The 13,661-nt window shown below is 42.7% G+C and overlaps 1 protein-coding gene and 1 long non-coding RNA gene across 5 annotated transcripts in view; one reads left to right on the top strand and one right to left on the bottom strand.

Moving 5' to 3' along the window:
* LOC134900062 (uncharacterized) overlaps window positions 1-13,661 on the top strand; it is a 191,395-nt gene that overhangs the window by 46,443 nt on the left and 131,291 nt on the right. The gene's annotated exons all lie outside the window — the stretch shown is intronic.
* LPAR1 (lysophosphatidic acid receptor 1) overlaps window positions 1-13,661 on the bottom strand; it is a 197,549-nt gene that overhangs the window by 145,299 nt on the left and 38,589 nt on the right. The window contains exon 1 of one of the 2 annotated variants that reach the window (XM_063914214.1): window positions 7,640-7,663. The exons of the other annotated variant lie outside the window; for it this stretch is intronic. The gene's annotated coding sequence lies outside the window, so the exon portion shown is untranslated. Of the gene's footprint in view, window positions 1-7,639; window positions 7,664-13,661 lie in introns of those variants that run through there. 2 annotated transcript variants of the gene reach the window in all.

Below are 13,661 nucleotides of genomic sequence, written 5' to 3'. Positions count from 1 at the left end.
ATATATATATATATAATTGTATATAATATATATATAATTGTATACCACCTACCCGTGGTTTTTTTCTTCTTTCTTTCTTCTTGATACATACTACTATAGTAGCTTACTGTAGCAGTCTGCGGTGCTGCTGAGCTGACAGTGTCCAGCAGGTCCGTCATCAGTCATTACATAATAAATATATAAACCTGTCCGGCTGCAGTACTAGTGATATTATATATATATATATATATATATTAATTTCATCTCATTATCATCCAGTCTATATTAGCAGCAGACACAGTACGGTAGTCCACGGCTGTAGCTACCTCTGTGTCGGCAGTCGCTCGTCCATCCATAATTGTATACCACCTACCCGTGTTTTTTTTTTTTTCTTTCTTCTTGATACATACTACTATAGTAGCTTACTGTAGCAGTCTGCGGTGCTGCTGAGCTGACAGTGTCCAGCAGGTCCGTCATCAGTCATTACATAATAAATATATATACCTGTCCGGCTGCAGTACTAGTGATATTATATATATATATATATATATATATATATATTAATTTCATCTCATTATCATCCAGTCTATATTAGCAGCAGACACAGTACGGTAGTCCACGGCTGTAGCTACCTCTGTGTCGGCAGTCGCTCGTCCATCCATAATTGTATACCACCTACCCGTGGTTTTTTTTTTCTTTCTTTCTTCTTGATATATACTACTATAGTAGCTTACTGTAGCAGTCTGCGGTGCTGCTGAGCTGACAGTGTCCAGCAGGTCCGTCATCAGTCATTACATAATAAATATATATACCTGTCCGGCTGCAGTACTAGTGATATTATATATATATATATATATATATATATATTAATTTCATCTCATTATCATCCAGTCTATATTAGCAGCAGACACAGTACGGTAGTCCACGGCTGTAGCTATCTCTGTGTCGGCAGTCGCTCGTCCATCCATAATTGTATACCACCTACCCGTGTTTTTTTTTTCTTTCTTTCTTCTTGATACATACTACTATAGTAGCTTACTGTAGCAGTCTGCGGTGCTGCTGAGCTGACAGTGTCCAGCAGGTCCGTCATCAGTCATTACATAATAAATATATATACCTGTCCGGCTGCAGTACTAGTGATATTATATATATATATATTAATTTCATCTCATTATCATCCAGTCTATATTAGCAGCAGACACAGTACGGTAGTCCACGGCTGTAGCTACCTCTGTGTCGGCAGTCGCTCGTCCATCCATAAGTATACTAGTATCCATCCATCTCCATTGTTTACCTGAGGTGCCTTTTAGTTGTGCCTATTAAAATATGGAGAACAAAAATGTTGAGGTTCCAAAATTAGGGAAAGATCAAGATCCACTTCCACCTCGTGCTGAAGCTGCTGCCACTAGTCATGGCCGAGACGATGAAATGCCAGCAACGTCGTCTGCCAAGGCCGATGCCCAATGTCATAGTACAGAGCATGTAAAATCCAAAACACCAAATATCAGTAAAAAAAGGACTCCAAAATCTAAAATAAAATTGTCGGAGGAGAAGCGTAAACTTGCCAATATGCCATTTACCACACGGAGTGGCAAGGAATGGCTGAGGCCCTGGCCTATGTTCATGGCTAGTGGTTCAGCTTCACATGAGGATGGAAGCACTCAGCCTCTCGCTAGAAAAATGAAAAGATTCAAGCTGGCAAAAGCACCGCAAAGAACTGTGCGTTCTTCGAAATCCCAAATCCACAAGGAGAGTCCAATTGTGTCGGTTGCGATGCCTGACCTTCCCAACACTGGACGTGAAGAGCATGCGCCTTCCACCATTTGCACGCCCCCTGCAAGTGCTGGAAGGAGCACCCGCAGTCCAGTTCCTGATAGTCAGATTGAAGATGTCAGTGTTGAAGTACACCAGGATGAGGAGGATATGGGTGTTGCTGGCGCTGGGGAGGAAATTGACAAGGAGGATTCTGATGGTGAGGTGGTTTGTTTAAGTCAGGCACCCGGGGAGACACCTGTTGTCCGTGGGAGGAATATGGCCGTTGACATGCCTGGTGAAAATACCAAAAAAATCAGCTCTTCGGTGTGGAAGTATTTCAACAGAAATGCGGACAACATTTGTCAAGCCGTGCGTTGCCTTTGTCAAGCTGTAATAAGTAGGGGTAAGGACGTTAACCACCTCGGAACATCCTCCCTTATACGTCACCTGCAGCGCATTCATAATAAGTCAGTGACAAGTTCAAAAACTTTGGGCGACAGCGGAAGCAGTCCACTGACCAGTAAATCCCTTCCTCTTGTAACCAAGCTCACGCAAACCACCCCACCAACTCCCTCAGTGTCAATTTCCTCCTTCCCCAGGAATGCCAATAGTCCTGCAGGCCATGTCACTGGCAATTCTGACGATTCCTCTCCTGCCTGGGATTCCTCCGATGCATCCTTGCGTGTAACGCCTACTGCTGCTGGCGCTGCTGTTGTTGCTGCTGGGAGTCGATGGTCATCCCAGAGAGGAAGTCGTAAGCCCACTTGTACTACTTCCAGTAAGCAATTGACTGTCCAACAGTCCTTTGCGAGGAAGATGAAATATCACAGCAGTCATCAGCGGATAACTGAGGCCTTGACAACTATGTTGGTGTTAGACGTGCGTCCGGTATCCGCCGTTAGTTCACAGGGAACTAGACAATTTCTTGAGGTAGTGTGCCCCCGTTACCAAATACCATCTAGGTTCCACTTCTCTAGGCAGGCGATACCGAGAATGTACACGGACGTCAGAAAAAGACTTACCAGTGTCCTAAAAAATGCAGTTGTACCCAATGTCCACTTAACCACGGACATGTGGACAAGTGGAGCAGGGCAGGGTCAGGACTATATGACTGTGACAGCCCACTGGGTAGATGTATGGACTCCCGCCGCAAGAACAGCAGCGGCGGCACCAGTAGCAGCATCTCGCAAACGCCAACTCTTTCCTAGGCAGGCTACGCTTTGTATCACCGGTTTCCAGAATACGCACACAGCTGAAAACCTCTTACGGCAACTGAGGAAGATCATCGCGGAATGGCTTACCCCAATTGGACTCTCCTGTGGATTTGTGGCATCGGACAACGCCAGCAATATTGTGTGTGCATTAAATATGGGCAAATTCCAGCACGTCCCATGTTTTGCACATACCTTGAATTTGGTGGTGCAGAATTTTTTAAAAAACGACAGGGGCGTGCAAGAGATGCTGTCGGTGGCCAGAAGAATTGCGGGACACTTTCGGCGTACAGGCACCACGTACAGAAGACTGGAGCAACACCAAAAACGCCTGAACCTGCCCTGCCATCATCTGAAGCAAGAAGTGGTAACGAGGTGGAATTCAACCCTATATATGCTTCAGAGGTTGGAGGAGCAGCAAAAGGCCATTCAAGCCTATACAATTCAGCACGATATAGGAGGTGGAATGCACCTGTCTCAAGCGCAGTGGAGAATGATTTCAACGTTGTGCAAGGTTCTGCTGCCCTTTGAACTTGCCACACGTGAAGTCAGTTCAGACACTGCCAGCCTGAGTCAGGTCATTCCCCTCATCAGGCTTTTGCAGAAGAAGCTGGAGACATTGAAGGAGGAGCTAACACGGAGCGATTCCGCTAGGCATGTGGGACTTGTGGATGGAGCCCTTAATTCGCTTAACAAGGATTCACGGGTGGTCAATCTGTTGAAATCAGAGCACTACATTTTGGCCACCGTGCTCGATCCTAGATTTAAAACCTACCTTGGATCTCTCTTTCCGGCAGACACAAGTCTGCTGGGGTTCAAAGACCTGCTGGTGAGAAAATTGTCAAGTCAAGCGGAACGCGACCTGTCAACATCTCCTCCTTCACATTCTCCCGCAACTGGGGGTGCGAGGAAAAGGCTCAGAATTCCGAGCCCACCCGCTGGCGGTGATGCAGGGCAGTCTGGAGCGACTGCTGATGCTGACATCTGGTCCGGACTGAAGGACCTGACAACGATTACGGACATGTCGTCTACTGTCACTGCATATGATTCTCTCCCCATTGAAAGAATGGTGGAGGATTATATGAGTGACCGCATCCAAGTAGGCACGTCACACAGTCCGTACTTATACTGGCAGGAAAAAGAGGCAATTTGGAGGCCCTTGCACAAACTGGCTTTATTCTACCTAAGTTGCCCTCCCACAAGTGTGTACTCCGAAAGAGTGTTTAGTGCCGCCGCTCACCTTGTCAGCAATCGGCGTACGAGGTTACTTCCAGAAAATGTGTAGAAGATGATGTTCATTAAAATGAATTATAATCAATTCCTCCGTGGAGACATTGACCAGCAGCAATTGCCTCCACAAAGTACACAGGGAGCTGAGATGGTGGATTCCAGTGGGGACGAATTGATAATCTGTGAGGAGGGGGATGTACACGGTGATATATCGGAGGATGATGATGAGGTGGACATCTTGCCTCTGTAGAGCCAGTTTGTGCAAGGAGAGATTAATTGCTTCTTTTTTGGTGGGGGTCCAAACCAACCCATCATTTCAGTCACAGTCGTGTGGCAGACCCTGTCACTGAAATGATGGGTTGGTTAAAGTGTGCATGTCCTGTTTATACAACATAAGGGTGGGTGGGAGGGCCCAAGGACAATTCCATCTTGCACCTCTTTTTTCTTTTTTTCTTCTTTGCGTCATGTGCTGTTTGGGGAGTGTTTTTTGGAAGGGACATCCTGCGTGACGCTGCAGTGCCACTCCTAGATGGGCCAGGTGTTTGTGTCGGCCACTAGGGTCGCTTAGCTTAGTCATCCAGCGACCTCGGTGCAAATTTTAGGACTAAAAATAATATTGTGAGGTATTCAGAATAGACTGAAAATGAGTGGAAATTATGGTTTTTGAGGTTAATAATACTTTGGGATCAAAATGATCCCCAAATTCTATGATTTAAGCTGTTTTTTAGTGTTTTTTGAAAAAAACACCCGAATCCAAAACACACCCGAATCCGACAAAAAAAATTCGGTGAGGTTTTGCCAAAACGCGGTCGAACCCAAAACACGGCCGCGGAACCGAACCCAAAACCAAAACACAAAACCCGAAAAATTTCATGTGCACATCTCTAGTATTTACAATATATCATCTTATCATATGTCAGTATAATCTGGTGATAAATAATGTTTGTGTGATTAAAGGTCCCTTTCAGAAGTTGGACATAGGTGAGTTAAGCAGGGTACCCACGGAGAGATGAGTCCCAGTGATGTGTGCTGAGCGATCTAGCACAGAACGCTCAGCACACATCTTATTACGCTCAGCACACAGCGCAATGTGTGCTGAGCGAGGGGGGGGGAACCACTCATTTCACCGCTGGGTGAAGTAAGTGATCACTAGATTTGGCATGCATGCAAGTCAATCTAGAGTTAGTGATAGCAACACGTGGGGCCGCGCATCGCTATCGCTGTGGGGCATACACACAGAGAGATCCATGCTTAATTTCTAAGCAATCTAGTAAGATTGCTTAGAAATGAAGCAAACATCTCTCCGTGTGTACCCCTCCCCCCTTATCCGTATGTTTTACTTCCTGCACATCCAGTTGTGCCACCGAGACAAAAACAATTATTAATTTATAGTGAGACATATTTTCTGCTATAAGAAGAATGGGTTCTATGGTTCCTGTGCAACCACGGCAAGACCTCATATGATTTGCCGTGAAGGTCATCAAGATAGCCATTTCATCTAAAAGTACTGTACGTGTTTTCCCCAATTTTGTCCATGTTATGAAACACTTATCTAGTATGTGCCAAGGTGTGAATACAGATAATAGACTACCAGTAGCCTGGGAGAGGAAGTGCAAAAAGCCAGCCTATTGTCTAATCCCTTCCATCTATCAACTACTGAATTCCTTGCAGGAAAAATAGTATTGTAACACTCAGGCTGCAATGATTTGCTGGGAATTTTAACTGACTTCCTAGTCAAACAAGTTGTTTTTTTGGTTTTTCACATTTTTTCAACATAGAGCCCAAATATTCTGAAATATTTAAAGTGGCTGCACAACTATCCGGCATACATTCAGATTGCGCTGAATTTGCTGTAGTCAGGTGGTAGAGATAAGAAGAGCAGGGGATATTTAGGGGCTGATTCTGAGATGGAGTACAGCAAAAGAGAGTAAGTTACTTTGCACCTTGCAAAAACATGCTGCACTCTGGTGGGGCAGATGTAAATCGTGCAGAGAGATTTCACTATGGGAAGAGCGTGTCCAAACTCAAATATAAACTACAGTGTAAAAATAAAGCTGTCTAACATTTGTGGGCTACATGAAAAAGCAGCCACTGCTATTATGTAGTCTTAGGACTGCTGATATCGGAGGATCCTTGACGCGGCTCAGCAGATAAACATATATTTGCAAACGCATGTAACCAATGCTCTGAAATTCTATTACCAGATAGGTTCAAATATTGTTACAGATATTAGTCAGAGTGCTGGGGGGATACCAGGGGGAAAAAGCACCCCCCCCCCCCGTCTGCTGTTTGTAACCTGAGGACGAAGAATAAACTTCGAAACGTTGTTGCAACCTGCCGTTTTGTACCTTTTGTGACCAGTGTGCCGCCTACAGTGGACTGTTGTATTGACCCGTGGCTCTGCGGGTCTAGGAGGGCACCGGGACTGAGTTATTTGTACCTGGGAGTGCTGCCAAAAGTCGTTATATATATATATATATATATATATATATATATATATGTAAATTAAAGTGGAGACTGGAGACAGACAATGGACCCCTAACAAAGGAATCTAGTTGCGTTCTGTAAAAAAAATATGCTACTTTACAGGAAATATTTAATAAAGAATGCACTCCCAGCAGAGTTGGACATGATTGTTATAGAAAGGAAGTATAAAACAGACTTATTTTCAAACAATGAAAAAAAAACCCTAAATCTTTGTGGAGAGCTCAGAAATTTCAGGTCTAGTAAATGGCAAAGTTAGAGATTTCTGTCAGCATTCTAATTCATTTTAATGCTACACTCTGCAAACTTTCCTAGCATGAAGTCACTCAAGTGTAGAATAGTCATGCTTTGTAGTAATGAGAGAAAAAACACGCTTTTTCATGACCTTGTTTGCAGTACGCGATGTCCCAGGGAGATGATTAACTGATAGAGCTCTAAACATGACATGTGCTAAAATCTAGCAAATGTCTAGAGGAGTATGATGGTCATTATTATCATCATTTATTGGCAGATGCTGGATTTGCTGGCATAAAGCACTGCAGGGGCTAGGAATTGCTTGCACGAAAAATAGCATTTAGCACTAATTAACAGGACGGTGTAGTTAAAAAGACCACACTGTTTAAGAAGACTTATTGACTCCATAAAAACTGGAAATAGTGACATGGGGCGTGAGGTTGATGATAGTGACTGACCAAGGCTATGGAAAATTTAACTGAGGTCAACTGTAGTCTTCATACAGCAATACTAAAATAAATGTTAACTGTACATGACGACTTTTGGCACCCTCTTTCAGAAGTGGGCAGTCAGGTGGGAAGTTCGGGGGTGGGGTTCATCCAAGTGGTTTGTTTGGGGACTGAGATGCCTCAATTGCATCATCATGGCCTCCCCCACTCCGCCATCTGCTATGTAAAGACATCATTCCCAGTCTGTAAAGTAGATTCACTGGACAACAGTGGGGGGCCTCTGGGTGACCTGCCTACCTTTGTGGGCATCCGGCACAGCACTGGAGATTCTGGAGTCTACAGGACATTTCTAGAGAGTAAGTAAGTAAGTATGATGTTAACTATTCTCGCATATACAGACATAAAGTATCACATTTCACAGCTATACTTTGCATGGAAAGGAATTAAGGATAAACACCACAACATCTCATGAGTTATGTTGTACTACCTCAATAATTAGAATTTGTCACAGCATTAGTTATTATACACAAGCATGGCAGCTTTAGACAACATACCCTCTGTAATTAAAAGACAGAATTTAACATGCATTTTCAAAACAAGGAAAGTACATAATTAAAATCATTGTGTTAAATGAGACCATACAGATTTGCATTTCTGCGTGCTGCACTATTTAATGCTTCTTGTTCTATTTCTGCAAATTTCACACACATTCCCATGATTCCCTTTCTCATACCAGGGGCCGGATGTAATGCAGCGGAAGACGTGCGGCGTTCTGAGATTCCAGCCGAACACGAACGTTTTTTTAAAGCAGTAATCATTTACAGGGCAAAACTAACCTGGTTTTGCCTTGTAAATGATTGCCTCTTTAAAAAAAAAATGTACAAGTACGGCTGGAATCTCGAAGCTCTGGGCGTCTTCCGCTGCATTACTTCCAGCCCCAGCAGTGCCACCTGTTTTTTCCACCCCTCTCTCTCTCTCTCTCTCTCTTTCTCTCTCTCTCTCTCGCTCTCCGTAAATCATGTGGATTAGGGCTATGTACAATATTAGCCTGATGTAGCAGATATCACATATATCTAATATAAAAGGCTAATTAGCTTTACAGACTGCCGTCCCCATTATTCTCATTGGGGACTGCAGTCTCACCCTATGTATTAAGCTCTGAAAGTATAGTTCTTTGGGAAATAACACTGCCATGCTTGCGCATCAGTTTCAGTAGGAGTCTTCAGAAAATGTGAAATCATTTGTGCCGAGTTGTCATTTGAAGGGACAGCGTGTTCTCGCAACAACTATTTACTACATAGCCCTGATAATAATGTTGGATTCGTAAAAACACACCATCATACCAACTGATACACATTGTAGCACTTCTGAAATTCTTAATACATAGAACCCAAGCCATCCATTACTATTCTCCAACACAGTTGTCCTGTCACAATGTAGTTTATTTAGATTTGATAGTGTACAGAACATCCACCATGCGTAAAGATCAAGTTAATTAATATTAAAATGTTTCACAATTAAAATCTGAATGTAAAAAGGACAATTACAGTGACTAATTGTAATGCTTGCTATCCTTTCTCCTTTAGTTTCTACATGAAATTGTATGGCACAAAATAAATTTCTTAAGAAATCCACCATAATGCTTATTTTATGTGGGTGGGTGGCTGTTGCTATTTGGTCACCATAACAAATCCTGTAACTCCTAATCAGCCTTGGCCCATATCTTGAATTGATGAAATGTAATATGCCTTAAACAGCTGTCTCAGAATTGGCTTTTCTGGCAGTATCAAGGATAGTTAACAAAGTTAGGTTTAAATCTACATTCTTAGATTTTGTGAGATGTTTCCTTTCCCTCCCCTCACAACATATAGCTGGTCTTAATATGTATTTAGGTAAGTTATTTTCTAATCTGTACAATTGCAATACATTAATCACTGGTAGGACTATTTGGATTTACAGTAGGTAATGTGTTGCTAACTGGATCCTCATGTTCTTACATTTTCATTTACATTTTGGTTTATGTATTAGTTCATATGTCAGGTATCGGCTGTGCAACATGGCTGAGGCGATATGTCTGTGAATGACGCTATATCGTTTGTACACACCCGCCAATCTGCTCTTGATATATAGGCCATTCGATAGATATATCGCCCAGTGTATAACAAGCTTTAGTTAGAAATAATGGCTCATAAAGTTAGTTTCAATATGCAGATAAGAGGTTGAAGATAGATGTAACAGCATCTTACTAGTAGGCCTTGCCTACCTGTGGCTCTTCAGCTACAAGTACCAGCATACAATCCCACTAACAGTTGGTAAACAGTTGGGCAGTATGGCTGGTGTAATGGTTAGCATTACTGCCTGATAGCACTGAGGTCATGGGTTAGATTCCCACCATGGCAAGTCTGTGTGGAGTTTGTATATTCTCCCCGTACTTGAGTGGGTTTCCTCCAGGTACATCAGTTTTCTCCCACATTCCAAAAAATATATTGTTAGGTTAATTGGCTCCCAACAAAACTAACCATAGCGTGAATGTGTGTGCATGTACATGTGGTAGGGAATATAGATTGTAAGCTCTCCTGGCGCAGGGACTGATGTTAATGGACAAATATTCTCTGTAAAGCGCTGTGGAATATGTGTGCGCTATATAAATAACTGGTAATAATAAATAAAGCATGCTGGGACTTGTAGTTTCACAACAGCTTGAGAGCCACAGGTTGGCCAGGCCTGTACTAGTGTAAAAGGATACATTAAAGAAAATTAATGTAAACCACTAGTATTTTAAAGGAATAGTATTATTTAAAACTACATTACCAACTATTACGTAAATGTAACCAAACTTATCCTTATCCTAGTCATAGCCCCTTGGGCATCTCCATGCTGCTGTTATTCCCAGAGCTCCTCTGGCTCTATTCATAGACCCAGATAAGAACCCGGAGAAATTGCAGCTTGTTATTGTATATACCACTCACATACCTCCTTTTGCAGCCAATTTAAACTGGCAAATGGAACTAATCTAGCATGTAGGTATTACAGAATGACTGCTCTTTGTAGTAGTTTTCCAAGGAGCTGCAGCTAGGGGAAGAAGAAGGTTGTAACATTTACCTAGCAGGTGGTAGTGCAGCTTTAAGTCTTATTTTTATAACTTAAATTAGCATCTTGGCATAAGTATTTCTTGGCAAGTGTGTCTCCATGTTATAATTTATTATGGTCTTCTTGAGTATCCGGACCAACGCAAAGTTAGTTTACTTCCCTTGGGATATGTACTTTAGATGCTATCTTGGAGATACCTACATCCTACCAATTCCCAATAGGAAGCATCAAACTTGAGAAACATTTCCTGTTGCCTTTAGTCTGTCAGTTGTGAATCAGTGGGAATTCTTAGCTGTAATGTCAGCTACTGTGGCAACGAGTGGAAGCTACTGAATATACCTAATACAAATATATATGGAAAAATTCAAGGAAAACTAAAAACAATTGATTATGATGCAGATAAAAAAATAACATCCATGTAAGCTGCTGTGACATCATGGCCCTATCCCGTGTATGAATCATCCAATACAATAACTGAGATTTATTGTCTGCCCTTCCCCCTTCACAATATGACCTGTGGCAGAGGAGTGAAACAGAGCATCATATACAAATATAGTTAAATATAAACCATGCAATTATTTCAAATATATTGTCTATTACAGTAATATGCAGAACTTGATCTACAGTATATCAGTGTCAAATACTATGCAGAATGAATGATGTCCACACTGGGATTGGCCAATACATTTACCTGGAAATCTTGCATTGGATCTTAACACTCCACCCCCTAACACAAAGTGATACCATTTAACTGTTTCAATTGACAGTAAGCAGGGTAGTCCCAATGTAATGGCTCTGTCACGTCACCCTGAACATCAGTACACTTATTCAATCGGTCACAGTGCTCGGTGGTATGTCATATTCAGAGCAGCTTTGACTACAGACTCTGCTGGTGAACTGGGGTGCTGCAGTGAGGGCTTTTAAAGGAATTGGGTTAAGAGACTAATGCCTAGTGGTCACTTTGGCTATGCCACATCATGTTGTGGTCATATCCACATTATTCCTTGGTCACAATCTGTCCTGATTCCAAGATCTGCAAAGTTGGGAATAATGCAAAGCAACAAATGTAAACATATAAAGTTTTCCAGCACATATTATTAACTGTTTTGCCAAACTACATTTGAGTTTATTTTAAATCTCTAGCACTGAAGCATTTTGGGACTACAGGGTCAGATTAGGTAGGGGATTATCATAACTACGTGAGTTGCTAAGCTAATTTACATTTTTCATTAAAGAAATACAATTACAGGATGTGGTCCTAGCTGCTATGTAATTATAATTTCATATGCTCTTTAAGGCAATAGCATTGCAATACCATGAATACAACTATTTATTATTATTGACAAGGAAAATATATTATAATACCATTGAAACAATTGTATAATAATACTGGGCAAGGCACATACCATAATATTTAGAAAGAAAATGAAATTACATATTAACAAATATTTACAGGAATTATCCCAACATATCAATTGCTTATCTATAGTTACACATCTCAGTGGAACAGTGCAGGAATCCAAATAAGTCCAAGAAAGTACAGTTAAGCCTCCCACTGCTGACAGTAAAAGCTGGGCAAATAAACTGTCAGTATCAGTCTGCAATCTAGGACTGAATTTCTGACAACAACCTCTGGGCACTTCGTAATGACTATAGACCATAGTTTCCTACCCGCCCACACACTGCAGGAGACTCTATTTCAGTGTGTAATCTCCTGCAGCCCCAGATTGTAAATCAAAACCCCTGGATTTTTTGGATTCTTCACTGCAGCTCAACTCAGCCTGCCGGGGGGCCACCAAGGAGTTTCTAAGCAAGAACAGTGATTTGCTGTAGTTACTGTGATTGCTGCTGTAGTTGTTCAGGAGTCGCTGCTGATGACTCTCATTAGCCCCTGGTTGGTCTCCTGGCAGGAGAGACATCAGAGCACCATATGAGCACACATGGGGTGGGATGTAATGGAGTCTGCGTTCACCTGACGTGCAGGATGCCAGCCGAACTCTGACGTTTTTTCTAAAGGGGCAGTCAATTACAAGGCATGATTATGCCCTGTAAATGACTGCCCCTTTAATAAAAAGTCCGGGTGCAGCCGGAATCCCGTGTGTCGGGCAAACTCTGACTCCTTTACATCCTGCCCTGTGTCTTTTTATGTGTGTGTGCAGTGAGCCATCGTGTTTGCTGCTACTGCTAGTGTGCTGTGGCTGAGGTAAGGAATTCATTGCACTGTCATCACATTTATCATATATATTGTGCTGAGTGAGAAGAACAGAAATATCACAGGGAATAGTTGCAAAAAAGAGATTCAGTATTGCAGGCAGCAATTTTAGTATCAATATTTGAAAAATTTACTAAATATGTTGTTACTGATATTATATAGAAACTCTCGCAACAAGCATTTATGCATAGATACATCAATATGTGGAACTACACATGCCCTTTGGTTGGATCATGACACACCTCCTCAACGGTGAAACTAGTTTTCAAAAGAAGGCAAGTAGGCTATAGACCATACTTGCCTACCTGACCCTCTCCATGAGGGAGAAAATGCTCTGTTCCTGGACTTTCCTGGTAATGTATGATTGCCATCACCTGTGGTGAGCTAGTTAATTGATAAGAAAGATGTCTCACCACAGGTGATGGCAATCATACATTACCAGGAAAGTCCAGGAACAGAGCATTTTCTCCCTCATGGAGAGGGTCAGGTAGGCAAGTATGCTATAGACCAGGCCCGGCGACAGGGGGGGTCAAAGGGGACACCCGTACCGGGCCCCAACAGTCATAGGGGCCCCGAGCATCAGGGACACAAAATAATGCCTGTTCCGCCTGCCAAATAGATGAGATTTTGGGAGGTGTTTGGCAGCGGAGAGAGCGGGATGTGGGATGCTGGCGCCGCAGACAAATGAGAGAGGACGCCGTGACCGCCGGAGGGAGCACCAGCAGCTGGTTGTTAGTTAGAGTGGCAGCCATGAGTGACATGGAGGGGAATCACTTCAAGTTAGTTATCCGGAGTGCTCCATGTGTGTTTCTCTTGAGCTCCTCACCCCCCTGCACGAGTTGGTGGGAGGGCTGCTGTGCCCGATGGGGGTAATGTATGCGGTAACCGACATATTGACTGCTCCGTGCTGAGTTTCTGGAGGAGGCAGCAGCTGCATTTTGTAATATGTGTAGGGTTGCTGTGTATGTGTTATATGTATTAGAGGGCTCTGTATGTGTTATATGAATTAGAGGACTG

This window comes from Pseudophryne corroboree, chromosome 1, assembly GCF_028390025.1.
Source record: "Pseudophryne corroboree isolate aPseCor3 chromosome 1, aPseCor3.hap2, whole genome shotgun sequence".
Classification (NCBI taxonomy): domain Eukaryota; kingdom Metazoa; phylum Chordata; class Amphibia; order Anura; family Myobatrachidae; genus Pseudophryne; species Pseudophryne corroboree.
Note: the sequence above shows the minus strand (reverse complement) of the source record. Positions and strands in the feature narration are given on the sequence as shown.